The following is a 13,010-nucleotide window of genomic DNA, read 5'->3' as shown; positions in this document are numbered from 1 at the left end:
TTACAAAGTTGAGCTGACAGTGTTTGTGTTGTTTTCCTAGCCACCACTTTGGTGAGGTAGACTGGAATGAGAAGGGCTTGACTGGCCCAAAGTCAACCGCTGAGTGGGAATGTGAACCTGTGGCTCCCTAGCCGTAGTCTGACCCTGATCATGCGGCCCACCAAAGGCTGCCAGTGTAGTTTACTGATGAGTTTAAAAAAAAAGACATTCTCTGAAAAGGTACAGCACAAAAAGAATAGGGATTGGGGAAGGAAAAGAAAGAGAAAAACAGGTGACTGAGAAGCACTGGCAGTGGCAGAAAGGTTGAGATGGGATGGGGACAAACAGGTTTGTGGGTTTTCTGATATCAAGATTGGAGAATGATGGGTCGTGCAGCTGGCTGAGGGTATTACGGAACTGGGGCACAGCAAAGATGCCAGTGGCAAGTATGTAAAGGAAAAGTGAGGAGGTAAAGCAGCCTCATGTGATCTTTTGTCATGCTTTTTTGAAAAATTGATGTGACCCTCTACAAAAGCTACAATGGACTAGAAGTGAAGGGATCCAGGCACAACACTCAGTCATGAAGTTTGCTTGTTGAGCATAAGCCCACCTCACTCAGCTTAGCCTACTTCACAGGATTGTTGTGAGAGTAAAAGGGGGCTTAAGGAACAATGTGCCAGCCAGTGTGGTGCAGTGGTTTGAGCATTGGACTATGACTCTGGAGACAAGGGTTCGAATTCCTGCTGGGACATGAAAACCCACTGGGTGATCTTGGGCAAGTGACAGTCTCTCAACCTCAGAGGATGGCAGTGGCAAACCCCCTCCGAAGAAACTGGCCAAGAAAACCATGTGATAGGTTCACCGTAAGTTGGAGGCGACTTGAAGGCAAATGCGCACAAGGAACAATGTACAGCCTCTTCAGGAGGATTGTATGTTTGTTTGTTTTTTCCAAAAAAGAAAACCAGTAATTAAAAAGTAGCTTCTTCTTTTCTGACCTCCAGATGGCTTCATCATTTAACCAGGAGGAAAAAGGGAGGGGAGAGTGGTGAGCCTGTTTGTGTGCCTTTATCAAGCTGATGTATAGAAATCAGCAGGCAGAGCTTTTTACGCTGTAGGAATAAGCATTGTTCCGTATGAATGGCCGTTGTATGAAGCCCCTGCCTAAACACAGAGCCACAGTGGCCAGCTGGAAACAAGGCTGTCATGGTCCTTCAGTAGACTTCATTCATCTCCCCATCAGATGGTTTTCCTGTGGGGAGGGGGGGGGAGAGAATTCACCTCAACCGCGATCTTGACACCCTGGCTATCTGGTGCAGGTAACCTGTGGCCCTCTAGAGTTTGGCTGACTGTAACTGATAGCCTGTCTCACCACTGGCCATGCACAAGACTATGGGGAAGTGATGTCCAACAACAAGTGGAGGGCCTGAGTTGACTCACCCACCCAAGTGTAGAAAACAGACCTTGATGGGCCGATAGGCTCCCTTTAATACAACTCCCAATGGGTTTTTTGTGGGTTTTTTTTTTTTGACAGCTACCAATTTGCCAGGTGATGTTCTTTCCCCAAACAACCATTGTGGGGGGATGCTGCTTGTTGCGATTCTCACTGTGATAAAGGGCAGAAGGCCTTAGAGACAAGGGTTGAATTTAACTGCTGGGAAACATGATTGGTTTCCACCTTTACAGCCAAAGTGCAAGGTAGTCTTATGATATTCTGCTGCCTAAGGCAAAGGATAGGATGCCTCCCCCATATAGGACACTGTCAGGACTATCAGTTATTTTTTACTTCACCAGTGGTGACAAGACATCACCCTCCATTACATCTAAAGACAACAGGTGACTTAAAGGGGTGCAAGACAGACGAGGTGTGGCAGGCCTATCTTTAAGGAGATGGGAAAGGCCCTGGGCTATCATTGCTCCACACACCAAAATAAGGTGGTTGCTTTGCCTACTGGTAGGACTAGCACCACTAAACCATATGCTTGTCTACTCAGCAGAACATCTTGGTTCAGTTTGGCTCAGGCTTAGAAGACTCAGTGATAAAATGTTTCTTGGAGTCCGTGACTTCAGGCATCTTTCCAGGTTGAGTGGTGATGTGGCATCCTTTAAATACTCCCTGGATCCTGTGAATTAGCAATACAGCTTTCTGACGGTGACTTTTTTCTATGGACTGGAAGGTTTGTTCATCCATCCAGGAGCACTCATCCCCCCACGCTTCATGCCCGTCATGGCAAGGCCCAATAAAAGCTTTCACTGCGTGATTTGACTGAATGTACAAACTGGCTCTTAACTGTCAGAGCGGGATTGCCAACTGATCAGGAATAAATCGTTTAAAAAAGAATAAAGAAGCGGTTGCTCCTCTGTCTCTAACAATAGCTTAATCTTCAGAAATCGGTTGCTGAAGCTTTTCATGACATGGCGATCAACATCAATCACCTGTGGGTGACTACAGAGATGTCACAGAACAGGGAGCTGCTTTGAAAAGTCTGGCAAATCTGCTCTTGTGGAAAGCACTTGGTGTCTAAATGTGTTTTCCTGCAGAGACTGTTGGACTGCAGTTCCCATCAGCCATATCCAGCACAGCCAGTGCTAAAGCATGGTGGCTTTTGCAGCTTGAGAACACCAGGAAGGCCACATTTTCCCCAGCCCTATGGACAGATGAAGATGTTTGGTGCATCTGTTCTTTTCCCTGTCCCATTGTCAGAGGGAGTAAATCTTAAAATACACCTTGCTTTGGGCTAGAAAGGAGAAACATTCTCTCTCTCTCTCTCTCTCTCTCTCTCTCTCTCTCTCTCTCTCGGAGCTATATCAATGTTCTCTCCAAACACTATCTCGGCACAGAGTTCCTTCTCTCGCAGCTCTTGTTCTTGTGATAGCTTTCGGTCCCAAGCTCCCTGTATCTCTGCTCTTTAACACTCCTTCGAGCTCCCTCTATCTCTGCTCTTTAGCACTCCTTCCCCCAGTCTTCCAGGAATTAGCATCACCAGACAATGCTTCATGCCTGACCTGTTGCCCAGAGCTTTGAACAGAGCCCAGCACTCCTGCCCCCTTCCCTCTCCCCTTGCCAAGAAGGAATCGGGAGTGCATCTCACACCCGCAGAGTCTCTGGCTGTACAAATAGATTTGCAAGCTGACACATTCACACAGACCTCACCCTGAGACACTTCGGAGTGGAGTAATGCACTGCTTTCTCGGGGGATAGGCAGGGTGAGAAGGGGTAGGTTTGTAAGTTTGTGGGGTTGTTTTTTTAAAAAGCCTGCCCACCCCTTAGGAAATAGCTGAGGCATACGCACTCTTCTCTTTTTGGAAGAAATCTGGCTGATCGACACAAGCACTCCAAGATGCACTCAACCCTGCTGGATTATAAACACAGGAGGACTATACACATAAGAGCCTTATACAACAGAATGGAGGTCATGGTATATGTGTCTGTTCCGCCACCACCACCCTGAGATATGTTTGGCCCTAATGCGTGTCCTTGCACAAAAACCACCAGCTAGGCAAGACAAGCCGTTGTTTACAGCAAAAGCGACATGCTAGAGAAGATGCTCTAAGCCACATATGATGCACACCAATAGGCAGGGATGTACAATTACCTGTGAACAGTTACATGAGAGTCAGTCCCATGGAAGGTAGACCTGCATGTCTTTATTGTTTAATCTCTGTTACCTCCCAGCTCCCATCACTTCCCATGGTTCATGTATCTTGACATATGTCCCAGCATCTAATCCTGTATCCCATTCTCCAGTTGCTGTCCCCGATCCTATCTACTCCATGCTTTCTCCCATGGGGAATAGGGGTGCAAAAGAGTGGCTTTATGTTCTTTTCCAGTATGGTCTATCATTCTGAGAGTGGACTCTTCAGGTGTCCACCACTGCCATCCCCAACCGCCCAGCATGGTTGATGTGAATAACCCAGTGCTGTAGGGAGCCAAAACATGCCATATGGAGAGCAAAGGTGAATTGAATGCATGCATGCCATGTGAGGAGGGGGAAATGTATATGTGTGTATAGATTCCACAACACCACATAATTTTTTTATCTGAAGAAAAGCTGCTTTCTGTTCATAAATATAGGAAACACTGCTCAGATAAAATATTTCATAGAAACATGCACCCATACACCCCAAATCATGCCAGTAGTTTTGATATACTGGCACTAAATCCCCTGTGATCTTGGAAGCTAAGCACAGTCTGCCCTGGTGGTTATTTGGATGGGAGATCACCAATGAGGCTGTATTTGGGAGGAAAGCACTGGCAAAGTCACCTCTGACTATTCCTTAAACCCTGTGAAATTTGTGGAGTCTCCAAAAGCCAACAGGTGACTTGAAGGCATGTTGAAGGCATGCTCCCAAGGGAAGGTGTGAGCCATTCCAGATCCCAGACAAGGACCACAAGCTCTCCCTTTAGAAGTGTAAGCTTTCCTTAGTCTTCCTCACACACACCAACACACATGTGCAATTGTACACAGATCACTTTGGAATGAAAAGGCACAAAAAACACATAGCTATACCCAAGCCTCTCGGTTCAAACAGACAGCCTGGTGCCCATGGAGCATCTACAGTTGCAGCTGAAGGAGGAGGAGGAGGAGGAGGAGGAGAGGAAGAAGAAGAAGACGACTCTGAAGCCCTTCCTGCAAAAGTTAGGCAGCCCTACAAATACCAATCATACAAAACTCCACACTGAGAACACCTAACCAGTGCTGGGCAAAGCCTGGTCCAGGTAAGAGGCAAGAGAACCCCATGGGTGGTGGGCAGGTACTAGGAAGCCCCCAACAAGTGCCCCATGCCTTACCTTACCATGCCATGTTCACCTGTGCTCATGTAGGTGCCTGCATTATGCACACAGTGAAGAGAGATGCAGGGCTCTGAAAGATTTCTCTCTCTCTCTCTCTTCCATGATCTGCCTCTTATGCGTGTTCTCTCTTTCTTTTTCTCTTCCCTCTCTCTCTCTCTCTCTCTCTCTCTCTCTCTCTCTCATGTCCCCAGCCTTGGGCTCTCCATGTGTTTCTGGGTCTCTCCTCCCTCAGTGCCCCCCCCCCATCCTATCCCTCCATCCAGCAATCGCTCCCGCCCCTGCCTTCCTCTACTTGGGCTCTCTGCCAGCCCAGGCAAGGCTCAGACTCTCTGCCAGGGAGCACAGAGGCAGGCAGTTCCGTGCCATGGCTGAGCCATCCCGAGCTGCCCAGCCTGTGCCCTGTGGCAAGCTGTAAGGTGGGCACCCAGGCAGACCCAGGCAGACAGACAGCCCCAGGTGGGGGAGGGACATCCAGTGCTCCCCCCCAGGTAGGACATGGGGGGATGAAGGGCTGGGATGGGATTCAGGGATGGGGGGACCAAAGGTGGGATGATGCATGGATGGGGCATCACCAAGACTGTGGCCAGAGAATGGGATGCAGGAGTGCATGTTCTGTGCTAGCAGGGTTTGGGGCTACTGGGAATGGGCTGGAAATCTCATCTTGGAACTGGAGGGACCCTGGTTGTTAGATGGACCACATCTGTTTCTGTCCTTGCACCTAGATTTCTGGAAAGTTTAGGCACAGCTTTGGGACTGGGGAGGGGAAGGCAGGAGTGTGCCTTCCTGTGTGTGGCAAGAGGTTGCTCCCTCTGGACCAGGGGCAGCTGGTGGCACTGTGAGGGAGGCACAGCCAAAAGGGCTCCAGGTGTGTCAAGTGGGAACAATAAAGAAGAGACCCTGGCAACACAGAAAATAGCAGGAGAGGAATGCACTTTGCACATGGAGCCCATCAGGGAAAGATTTTCAGCACACCATTCGGGGTATCTGATGCACTCAAGTGACTGGGGGCTTTGTACAATACTGTACATTCCTTTGTATCTGAATCTCTCTTTCTATCTCTCCCCCTCACACACATGCACACACAGAAATTTCCTGTGTGTGTGTGTGTGTGTGTGTGTGTGTGTGTGTGTGTGTGTGAAAGAGAAATCAGTATATGTAGTCTGTATACACAAAAGTGTATGTGTTTGTCTGTCTGAGAGTGGGAGATGCACGGATAATATTCTGGAAAATGACTCTTCTGTGTCAGTGAAAGGTATACATCCATGGATGTCTACAAGTGTGTTCATGTGTATTAATTCATATCTCCTGTTTGAGTGCCTTGTAATTGGTCAGTGTGTTTTTGCCTGCGTGTCTTTGGGCATATGTGTATTAATAGATGGGGACCTATGAGCATGTGTACATTTCTCTGTGCACGCCGTTCATGCTCTACTCATATAAGCAAACAGATATGAGCACACATGTTTGAGCACGTCTATGTGGCATGTTCATGCATGCAAGCAGCTAACATGATTCTTTCCAGTTCTTTTGCACAAACTTTTCCTGTGCACCGCTGTGTCTATGTGCTTCAAGAGTGAACATCTTCCACATGTTTGCACCTTACATCCACATACATGCAAGTCGGTTCTTTCTGTACAGAAAAGCCAGACGTTTTTACTGCAAACAAAATGGAATTATTGAATCCAGCATAATTGGAACTATCTTAAGGACTGCAGAACTACAATCACAAAACTGAATTGTGGAGTCAGCAGGAGTGTCTGGGAAATCTGCTCAGCGTCTGAGCATTTATAGTCTTTATGGCTGTGGAAAGGAGCTTTTTGAAGTCCCATGACTTATTCCCAGTGGCTGGAATTAAAGCCTTTTTCCCTACCTACCCCCCTAAAAGAAAACTCCCCTTGCCCATCCATCTATCAAAGGTCCTATCTCTTACTGCTCCCTACTGCCCATGACGCTCCATTGAGTCTCAACTCCAACATCCTTTCGATCACACTATTTTGCAATTAGGAGGACAGAATACCTAACTGACCTGGTCTCATAAGAAGCTGTTGCTGCTTCTGATGATATTCTCTGGGATTTGTGTAGCATAAATAACAACTGATGGGTTCATTAAATCAAATAATATTTGCATTTGTGTGTGTCTGTGTGTGAGAAAAATCTCTTACATCTCTACTGCAAACTGCCAAGGCTTTTGGATATGCAAAAGACCAAATCTTCCAATTCCCCACCCAAATCTTCTGTTCTCTCCCAATTCCCCTTGTAGATTTGAACGGATGTGTCGGAATGCCTAGATGTATAATGGCATTCAGCTTTTCAGAACCAAAGTGTGTTTAGGGCTGACTGAAGTGTCTTAATTCCCCATTAAGAGGACTTGAGTATGTGCAGGGTCAGCCCAAGCTATTTTGCTGCCTGAGGTGGAGGACATGATAATAGCCTCTCATTCCCACCTGTATTTCAACTAAGAAGTTGACAGGGCTGGCAGGTGTATCTTTCTTTAAAACTGGTGATGGGACAGCACCTTCCATCTCACCTCAGGAGAGATGGCTAATTTAAGAGATACAGGGGCCAGGTTGCTTGGAACATGGTGATCTGCCCTAAAACAGTCAGGCAGATGCCATGGCGATTTCTACCACATTACCCAGCATCTGCCACCTGAGGCAACTGCCTCGCTGTGCTGAGAATGGCCCTGAGTATATGCTGCAAAATTATTTTTTGTACAATCTGTGTGTGTGTTATGTGTGCCATACACATCCCTCTGTCTGTGTGTATGTGTGTGTGTGTGTGTGTTGTGCTGCATCAACGCATGTTGTAAGCTCATGGATTAAATTAACACAGCTCAGAAAGAGGATAAGATCACAGGGCGCTTTGGAAGAGAGAGCGAGAGAGTGAAAGGGAGATTTTTCTTTTTCCCCTAATAATGAAGCTGCAAACTGACTGGCCGTAAATTCAGACAAAATAAAACACCCAGTGACATTACTTTGCAGAATCTGTCGCCACAAGGCAATGGGATGGTCGGTGGCACAAGTAGCTTTCAAAGGAGAATTTTGACAGAGACACAGACAGTAATTCTGTCAAAGATTCTGTTACTCATGATGAAATAAGATAGCTAAGCAGAACCTCCATGTTGCAGGGCAGTGTATCCTTAAATACCAGCAATGGAGAAAAGCTATTGCTTTCATAACCTGCTTATAGGTTTCCTTGAAGTATCTGGCTTGACTTTGTGGAAAACAGATATTGGACCAATCTAGCTTTTGGCCTAATCTAGTGGGGATCTGCTTTAAGAAGTGTCACCTACTCATCTTGTACTACAGTTCCAACACCGAACATTTAGGAAATGCTAGAATTAATTCCACCTAAACAGAAGCATCCTTAAACATCACTCTTCCCCCACCCTGTACATCAACTAGGACTTATGCAATGTGGAGATATCTCCATGGGGATCTTTGCTTCACCTGGTCTCTGCTGTGGAAGCAGCAAATGGAACAATTGCTTGCAGGTCACTTACCTGGAATTGACAAAAGCAGAATAAGGAGAGAAGTCTATACCGGAACCCAAGAGGCCAGGAAGGGAACGATCCTCCAGGTGTACCTCCAACTCTCTTGGTGATTGATAGCCTTCTACGTAAAAGAAGATCATGCCTGTCGTTTCTCTTTCTCTCTCCCCTCTCTAAGGATTGCAATGAAGTTAGAGTTGCCAGTATTTAGGAAGTAGGCTCTGAGCTCATTTACGCTGAGAGCCGGCTCAAGCTCTTTTGTCACTTCAGGTGAAAATTAATTTTGCTCTCCACACCTTCCTCTCCCATCCCAGCCACATGAACCTTCTTGTCACTTCTTCTTCAGTGGGGAGGGTGGATTGGGTTTGGGAACGATGGAGCAAATGAGGTCTTCCCTTGCTGCCTTTTCTGTGTTCCACCAAACTGAATGGCTGCTGTGCATTTCATGTTCAAGGAAGGGTACAGAACTGCGATTAGGAAAAACAAAAGTGAGGGGATAGCAGTTTTTTAAATCCCAGAGCCTTCTGTACCAAGAATCAAGAGCAAGGATGTTCTGACTATAGGTGCATCTGGAGTGATTGAAAAGTCCTAGTTTTTGTTTCTGTTTGTTCCAGTTTTATACTGAGTTAAAATACAACAGCCTGAGTAGCCGGTATTGAAAGTCTATGATTGTACCAGGAGCTAACAGGCAATATCCTGGGACAGACAAAATATGTATGGATCTCAAAGGTAATATCAGAAAGGACAAGAAGAAGAACTAGGATCATTTTTATCATCCAGATGCATCCTTCGTCAATCTGTTTGGGGTTTTTAATTAAAAATCGGGCCCTCCCATTGGGACCTGGCAAAAAAACTTGTTCTCACTACAGAAACTGAAATGAAATGGCAGTCCTTCCACATACAACTCATACCCTTGTTAGCCCATGTTCTCTTAATTTTGCCACAGCTGGTTAGAAGACAGTTTGTGTCTTCTCATTTTAAATGATAGATTGTCTGGTCTGCAAATCTCCCAGATCTCTGTCAGCCGATCTAGAGCTATAGTTTGGTGAGTCTGTGTGTCCTGGGAGATTTCCTAATTATTCTGGAGCCACTGGTGTCCCATTTCCTCACACAACAATGTCTGAAAGGAGTGGAGCCAGACATTTTGCTGCCTCAGCTAAAGGACAAGATGGCATCCATCCAATTTCATATACCACAATGACAATCAACTGGACAAGCACCTGAATTTCACTTCATTTCTGTGTGATGGGACAGTGTCTTCTATTACACCCAAGGACCACAGACTACTTTCGAGGGTGGAGGACAGGCCATTTGGCACACACCTCTTGGCTCCCCAAGAGACAGGAAAGGCCAGGGGACTTAGATGGCACCTGTTTCCCACCACAGTATCTGCGGTGTGACTGAAGCAGTTGCCTCATGCTACATAGGCTCAGTCCTGTCCTGCTTCCACTGGCCTTTCTTCTGATCAGAGGCATCACTAGAAGGCTGTGGGGTTCAGCCTACCCCAGGTGGCACCCCAAAGGGAGAGTGACACAACAGTGCCCCAAACATCTGCATTTGGCAGAAATAAGCTGTGGTGTTCCCCTGCGTCCCTATAAAATGCTGAAGAGATGGTATGAATAGGGCAAGGCTCAGAGGGGAGAGAAAGGATATACCCTAGTTTTAAAAATAATAAATTTTAAATGTTAATTTTTGAAATAATTATTTTTTTTATTTTAAAATTATTATTATTATTTTAAAATCACATCTTACCAAATGTTCACTTTAACGACATGAAACTAGGTGCATGTAAACACAGTGAGGCTGTGCGTATGATATTGTAATTTAAAGTTATAATTTTAATGTTGCTAGTTGTTGATGTCACAACTATTTCCATGACATTCAGTGATATACAGGCATTATGATTTATGGGTAACATTAGTACAAAAAACATTACTAAGGATTCTGTCTGGTGTGGTATGGGAGGAGGTCGATAGCGGGGCGTGTGTGACACTATGAGTTACCACACTGGGTGACACCAGCCCTAGTGACGGCACAGCTTCTGAGCAGTAACCCACACATGCTGCGTACCCTGTTTGGCTCTGCTCCTGTGACAAGCTTGTTCACGCTTGAAACAGCAAAAGGCTGTCAATTGCCCTGGTACAGCTGCGTTCACACTTCAGCTAAGAGTGTGCCGTGTGGCAAAGGAAGCCAAGAGGTCGAACGCAAGGCCTTATCTGAAACGAAGAACATGCGTCACCATGTATAGAGTGTGAAAAACTTAGGATGCCAGGAGAGTTTAGGCTAGAGTGTGGTGGGGTGAGGAGACAACTTAGTGAAGCAGAGCATAGGAGTTTATAAAATTAGCAGCAATGTGGAGGAAAGTATTCACTCTGTCTCCCTGAACTTGCAGGAGTGCTTAAATTGTGCATGTTTCCTCATGCTCCTGCCTCAACAGAGAGTGATGGGAGATGCCTGTCTGCAGGGCCGGTCCTGCCATTAACCACAGTAAGGGGATAATTCCAAGTGGCAGAAGCAATGGGGCAGTAATGTGGGTTTTCTGGTTGTTCTTTGTGAACTCTACTGCCATTTCCCTGTGTTTGGAAAACAGAGCTATGCAGACAGGCTCCTCAAGCCTGAACTTGGGCATGTTACTTTCAAAATGCCCCAGCTAGGCTTCTTGGTGTTGTAGTCTTAGAAAGTAACTATTGTAACCTCTGCTTTCAATTAATCTATCTGTCTAAACTGTAGGTGTGGACACTGTTCTATTGCACATGTGAATTAGCCATTGGATGATTGCCAGGTGATTCAATAAAATTCACAAATATGAAGTAGAAGGCTTTCACAGCTGGCATCCATATTTTTGGGTGGAGTTTTTTTTTGGGAGGGGGGCTATGAGGCTATGTTCTAGAAGAGTTTGTGGATGCAAAACAAACCACACAAATGCATAATTACCCTGGGCTGTGAGCAGAGTAGGCTGCTCTCTGTGGGGTCCTTAACCCCCAGCCCAGCACACTTCCCCACTGCAATGACAGCAGGGCTGCAAGCACAAACCTCAAACTCCCCATCCCTTCATGAGCACATGATTGATTTTACTTGTCTGTGGTGCCATAACTGTTGTTGTGTGCCTTCAAGCCATTTCCAATTTAGGGTGACCCCAAGGCAAACCTTGGGTTTGACTTTGCCTCCCTCTGAGGCTGAGGAAGTGTGATGTGCCCAAGGTCATCCAGTGAGTTTCCATGGCTGAGTGGGGATTTGAACCCTGCTCTCCAGAGTCATAGTCCAGTGCTCAAAGCACTACCTCACACTGGGGAAATAAGCAGCCCTTGTATAAAAACTAGATTTCCCCCACTTCCTATTGGCCAATAGGATTTCTTTTTATCTCAATGTGTTTCCATAATGGAAAACCCTAGAAAGAAAGATTTCACGCCTAGGTATCTGAATTCTTTTTTGGGGGGAAATCGGGGACTGGGGCAGGAATGGGTTTTGGAAAAACAATAGAGAATGGGGCACTGCTAGTTATAATCACTTTATGCAAGTGCTTTGTGCATCACTTCACAATGTCAAAAGTGCTTAGTGTGCATTGATTCTGTAATCTGTGCAACAATCATGCAAGGTAGACCAGTAGTATTAGCCTCATATTACTTGCATACAAGTCAGGGACTGACAATAGTTTGCTGTTGATGCCACTTTCTTCCAGAAAGCTGAAGTCAGTTTAAAAAAACGTTCATAATTAATAGCGCTTATTATATGTGCTGTGTGCCTTCAAGTCATTTCCGACTTATGGGGTTTTCTTAGTAAGATTTGTTCAGAGGAGATTTGCCAGTGCCTTCCCCTGAGGCTGAGAACATGTGATTTGCCCAAATTCACCCATTGGGTTTCCATGGCTGAGCGGGGAATCACTCACCCCAATTTTGCTTCTCGTAAGCAGGTTTGGGGATTGTTTGAAAAACCTGCAAAGCCTATTTAATTGGAAATGACTGCAGGACAAAAGGAAACGTATGTGTGAATAGTTTTCTCAAATCCACTCTAAATTCTCTAAAGAAAAATGGCCTGTTTCCCACCTAAGAGATGATGATTGATGTGAAAGGCTATATGGTGAACTTGTGGGAAAGACTTATTTATTTATTTGATTTATATCCTACTTTTCTCATGAATGGGCTTAAAAAGCCTGAAACTACAAATTGGCTAGCTGCAAAGGTCAGCAAGATTTTTAGAATGGGAAGTAAAAGCCTGTTTGAGATAAGATAACTTATCTGCAGTGTTAATCAATTAGTAAAGAGAGGAGTCGAAAGTGTTAAGGAGCTGAGCAGCTAAAGTGAAGTGCCCTCCTGATCTGATTTCCTTTATTCGATGATGGATTTTGCTTTTCTGCTTAAAGTTCAGCCTGATTTTAAATTTCCCCAAGGTGTTATTCAATGACCCCACCGTTCTGGTCCTTGAGCTGCCTAGGGAAGGGAATTAGATTAGCCCCAGTGACTTTCATATTTCATTGACCTTGTGCTTGCAAATGGCTGTGCCTCTTAGGATACAATCTTCCATACATCTTCAGCCTGAGAGGAAAGCTATCTGAGGCAAACGTTTGCCCAGTGGGTTCAAGCTGAACAAAATCATGAGCGTAGAAAGAGGAAGGAGCATAGGGGCACCTAGGAACTGAAAGGAACATGTACTGTACTTCCAACACCATTCTCACAGCATGGAGATTTTAATTTTTTTGGACTATAATACTCAGACTCCCCCAGACGAAATGGCTACCGGTTTGGCTGGGTGAGG

At 45.6% G+C, this 13,010-nt stretch overlaps 1 protein-coding gene and 1 long non-coding RNA gene across 4 annotated transcripts in view; one reads left to right on the top strand and one right to left on the bottom strand.

Annotated features, from left to right (window-relative positions):
- Positions 1-13,010, bottom strand: part of LOC121921027 — a 39,526-nt gene that overhangs the window by 16,568 nt on the left and 9,948 nt on the right. The window contains exons 2-3 of one of the 2 annotated variants that reach the window (XR_006101825.1): positions 10,329-10,474; positions 8,271-8,725 (exon numbers count right to left, since the gene is read on the bottom strand). This is a non-coding gene — a long non-coding RNA (uncharacterized LOC121921027). The remainder of the gene's footprint in view (positions 1-8,270; positions 8,726-10,328; positions 10,475-13,010) is intronic. The other variant, XR_006101824.1, reaches the window with a different exon arrangement.
- Positions 5,107-13,010, top strand: part of LOC121921025 (caM kinase-like vesicle-associated protein) — a 53,583-nt gene continuing 45,679 nt past the window's right edge. Inside the window, exon 1 of one of the 2 annotated variants that reach the window (XM_042448481.1) lies at positions 5,107-5,259. The gene's annotated coding sequence lies outside the window, so the exon portion shown is untranslated. The remainder of the gene's footprint in view (positions 5,260-13,010) is intronic. The other variant, XM_042448484.1, reaches the window with a different exon arrangement.

This window comes from Sceloporus undulatus, chromosome 2 (assembly GCF_019175285.1).
Source record: "Sceloporus undulatus isolate JIND9_A2432 ecotype Alabama chromosome 2, SceUnd_v1.1, whole genome shotgun sequence".
Lineage (NCBI taxonomy): Eukaryota > Metazoa > Chordata > Lepidosauria > Squamata > Phrynosomatidae > Sceloporus > Sceloporus undulatus.
The sequence above is the reverse complement of the archived record's forward strand: the minus strand, read 5'-3'. Positions and strand labels throughout refer to the sequence as shown.